Genomic DNA, 4952 nt, shown 5'->3' with positions numbered 1-4952 from the left:
CATTGATACAACCAATGGATACAAGTCCACAGCAAGAGGGGAAGACTTCAAGCATTACCAACCACCCTGATGAGGGAGAAACGTCAAGCTAGTGACGCTAAAGAAGCGCTTCATGGTAGGCAACCCATGTTTTATATGCTTTTAGAAAAGTAAATAAGTCAATGTTTATGAAGTCCAACCCAGACTTGACAAACACTTGGTGAAATCCTTATTGTGCAGTATATAGTGAGGAATAAGTTTGGTGTTCAAAGCAAACCAAGGTGCATGCTAGTCTTGGAGCTTTGAACAGAACTCTTCACCACAATGCTCCACACTAGGTTTGGTGTCACCCCATGGTGCCACCAATATGCATATAAAGACCCACAGTTAGTTAGTTAGTTGGAATTCATAAATAAACAATCTAATCTTTTCTTATTTTTTTTAATTCTAGTAGTAAAGTTCATATTGTCATTTTGATATCTTTTCTTACATTTCTTATTTTATCTTTATAGGGAAAAGAAAAGGAGCATTGATGAGGATTGATTGGACAATTAAATGGGGGGATTCGGCCACTTCATGAAGAGAACTACACACTTGTCTCAAGAAGGAACACATGGAGAAGCGTTGCCATGCAACATTGAAGAAAGGAGACCCTTGAAGACCGAACCATTCACTCTCATTAAGTGATGATCCTTGTCCTTCCTTCATGCACAACCCCAACCGTCCATCAAGCAACCATTCTTGCAATCCACACCTTCTGTTCTCTCATGATCTCCATATATAAGGGAACCTTAGTGCATGCTCACTCCTCACATTCAAACCCCCACTCTCACACTTCACACTTTCGGCTTGCTAAAACCCTTCATCATACTTTGTCCTAGCCAACCCACTCTTCATCTATCCGTATCCCCCAACCCCCTCAAAAACAGCAACCCAAGTTCATGGCATCATCAAGCTCAAAGAGGCAAAAGAGGAAGGAACCCATGGAGAGTGTTCCTTTCGATGAAAAGAGATTTAAAACTGCCTTTCATGAGCGTGAATTTGAGCGGATAAGGGCTAGAAAGATATTGCCAGAGTTAATATTCCAAATCAATGCAAATGAATCACCACAGATTCGGGAGAAAATCAAACAGAGGGGGTGGCAATTACTCACAAGTCCAGAGGGAAAGATCAATGGAAACCTCATCAAAGAATTCTATGCAAATATAGTTAGAGAAGACAAGACCAAGGCCCCAACCTTCAAAAGCTACGTGAGAGGCAAGGAGGTGGACTTCAGCTCAAGTGCCATAACAAGAGCTCTTCACCTAAAATCACCTCATTTTGATGAGGCCAGTTATCAGGCAAGGATAAGTAGAAGCCCTGATAATGATGAGCTCTCAGAGATAGTGTTAGACATATGTGTTATAGCAGCTGATTGGGAGAGGTACGCAGATGGGAGGCCCAAGTTCATCAAGAGGGGAGACCTTAGCCCTGAAGCCAAGGGGTGGTTTGAACTTGTAAAGAGGTCCATCCTACCAGCTGCAAATAATTCAGAAGTTAACATCAATCGAGCTTCTATGGTGCATTGCTTGGTACAGGGTGGGGAAATCAATGTGCATGAGCTCATCGCCGAGGGGATTCAAGATTCAGCTGAGAAGGTTGATTCAGGTGCCAGGCTTTGGTACCCCAACACTATTCTCCGCCTGTGCAACAAGGCAAGGGTGGTATTTGAGGACAGCAATCCAGACTAGGTTAACCCAGGGAGGCCAGTTACACTCGAACGATTGGTCTATACCACACCTGCTCAGCAACAAAGAAAGCCACATACAGGAAAGCAAAAAGCCAAGGAAGGAACTCATCAAGAGGAATATCATCAGGAAGAATATCAACAAGAAAAGCATCATGACCCAGCAAACCTAAATATGACTCACCTTCTAAGAGCCATTGAGGATTTAGGAATGAGACAAATGGAGGGACAAGAGCAAATACTTCACATTCAGTCCAACTGGATGAGACAACAAGAAGAGTGGCAGAAACAACACATGGAGCAGCAACAGGAGCAATACTCCCAACTCACTCAAGCCATCCACCAAGTTACTGAGAGGCAAGAGCGTCAAGATAAACGCCTTCAAGAACTCAACCAGCGACAACTGGCTCAAATGAAATCATTCAATGAGTTCAATGTGCTGAATGAAGGAAGGCAGTTACATAGGGAGGAGTTCAACGTAAACACTCAGGCCAGGTTGAACTACATGTCCAGCAATATGCATCATCTACATTATGCCATTCCCACATTTGATGAGGTCCAAAAAGAGTTTTTTGAACAAGAAGAAAGGAAGGTGAAACAGCAAAAAGACACACTAAAGAAGAAGATGGAAGATGCTGGCTTCTGGAAGAAACTGCTTGGGAAAGGCAAAGGAAGTGGGAGCACAAGCGCTCAAGAAAAACACCAAGAGGACAAGCAAGAAGGAGAGCATGGGCAACCACATGAGTAAAAGGTGGTGAAGCTCCTTCTTTGGTCTCTCTTTTTCCATTTTGAAATAAGGAAGATCTTGCATGAAATAGAACATGCTTCCATACTAGTTTGAACAACTTCAATTATGCAATTTAAGTTTTCTATTGAAAAAGTCTATGCTTGCTAGTCTTTATGTTACTGCATCATATCTTTACTTATTGTATGCTTGTCTTGTAAAATCAAATGAAAAAGAGAATGATTGTGTTTTAAATACATAAGTTAGCTAAGTTGGTTCAACCATAAGGTGGGTATGACAACTATCTGGCCTGAATACTATACTTTAAATATACCCATGGGACTAAGTAAACAACAAGATCCTAATAAGAGCAAGGGAAAGAACACTTAAAGTGAAAAACAAAAGAAAAAGGGTAAGCAATAAGGCTAGGCACCAATTGTTTTAATCTTGAGCCATGTGTCTGTGGTGTTCCTGTGTGAGGGATTTACTTGGATGAATAAGCTCTTAGGGGTTCCTTATCACTTGGTAACTTGGGTTAACTAACTCGGGATTATCAGCTGAAAGTCCACTATCAAGAGTAACCCTCACTAAAGAGCATTTAGTAACCCAAAGAGGTGCTGGACACCAAGGTCTCAAGAAGGAAAATAAATGAACCAGATGCATGTGGTGTGTATGTATGGGGGAGAGACTTGAGGGAGTAAGTCCTTAAGGGTGTCTCAACACCTAGCACCTTGAACCAACTGATTCGGGAGTGTTGGCTGAAAGCTTATCTTAAAGAGTTGCCCCCTTACAGAGCACATAGCTTGAAGAACACAAATAAGCCCTGGAATGACAATAAAATGATCAATAAAAGTTTCATGGGATGTAAGCAAAATCAATGTTTTAGGACATGATAAAGGTCTGAAAGCCAGTAATGGAATGAACCTAAGTTGCTATGCATGAAACCACCATAAAATCAGTGACATGACTTCCACTAGAATGACTCATTTCTCTTGGCATTCCATTCATCATTCTCTTGTTCCAGTACTTGCTTAGGGACAAGCAAGCTTTAAGATTGGTGTTGTGATGCCAGGGCATCTTGGCCAGTTTCACTGATCTTTTCTTTACTGTTTTTAAGGTAGTTTCATGCATTTCCTTAGGAGATAAACTAGTTTTGGGTAGATATTCACTTACACCTTGATTCAAGCATACATTGTGAATTTTACATGATTTCATGAGGATTTTGCATGAGTTTACTAACAAATTGTATGTTGCATTACCCATGACTTGGACTAGAACTTTGATGCACTCTATTGCTTGATTTCAGGACCAAAGGAAGCTTGATTTCAGGACCAAGGGAAGCAAGGAAGAACCACTTAGTAGTCACGTTAATCTAATTAACGTTATCACTAACGTGGAATGGGAGGTAACTTGCAAAGTTAATGAGAAAAGTGATTGCCAATAACGCTCTCGAAGCCATCATTGCCCACGTTAAGAGTCGTGTTAACTAAGTTAACGTGAACTCAAACGTGAAGAAGGGACTTTGAGCCAATGTTAGTGACACTTAACATTATCACTAACATTGGCCAATGATCATAAGTGGCTACGTTAGAGTCCACGTTAACTTAGTTAACGTGGCCTCTAACATTAAAAGGGGGAAGGAAGCCAACGTTACTGACACTCAACATTGTCACTAACGTTGGCCTAAGGTGCAATGTACCACGTTAACTCCCACGTTAACTTGGTTAACGTGGGAGCTAACGTAAGAGGCAAGGGTGGTCAACAATGTTAGTGACACCCAACATTGTCACTAACGTTGGAAGCAACCACAAAACCCCAAGGAGCCACGTTAACTTCCACGTTAACTTAGTTAACGTGGAAGGCTAACGATGATGAGTGAAAGATGAGCCAACGTTAGTGACACTCAACATTGTCACTAACGTTGGGGATGGCTAAGAATGGCCACGTTAGAAGCCACGTTAACCTAGTTAACGTGGGCTCTAACGTGAGGCAAAGGGGTACATTGGAACGTTAGTGACAATGTTGAGTGTCACTAACGTTCTCGAACTCATACTTTCACTAAAACGTTAACACACCTAACGTCCTGAGCAAAAGTCTCTGCCCACTTCACACTTTCTCCCTGCAAGTAAAACCAAGCCCAAATGAAGAAGAGAACTGCTTCAAACTCAAGATCCAAAGGCCCAAGACTTGAAGAGCCAACTAGAAGCTGAGAAGAGTAGTATATATAGGGGTAGCTTTGAATTATTTAGGAGGCCTGGAAGTTGGAAAATAGCACTACTCGCTGTATTTTACTCTACTCTTCTAGTTTCATGATGTATTCTCCATCTTTGTTTTCATTTTCTAGAGCTATGAACAACTAAACCCCTTTCATTGGGTTAGGGAGCTCTGTTGTAAGTTGATGGATCAATACTAGTTTTCATTATTCTTCTTCTATCTTTTCTCTTGATTTTACTTGAAAGCTTTCGATCTTCATCCAATTGGGTAGTTATCTTGGAAAAGAAACTATTCAAACTTGGATCTCTT

This window comes from Arachis duranensis, chromosome 6, assembly GCF_000817695.3.
Source record: "Arachis duranensis cultivar V14167 chromosome 6, aradu.V14167.gnm2.J7QH, whole genome shotgun sequence".
Lineage (NCBI taxonomy): Eukaryota > Viridiplantae > Streptophyta > Magnoliopsida > Fabales > Fabaceae > Arachis > Arachis duranensis.
This window is presented reverse-complemented; position numbering follows the sequence as displayed.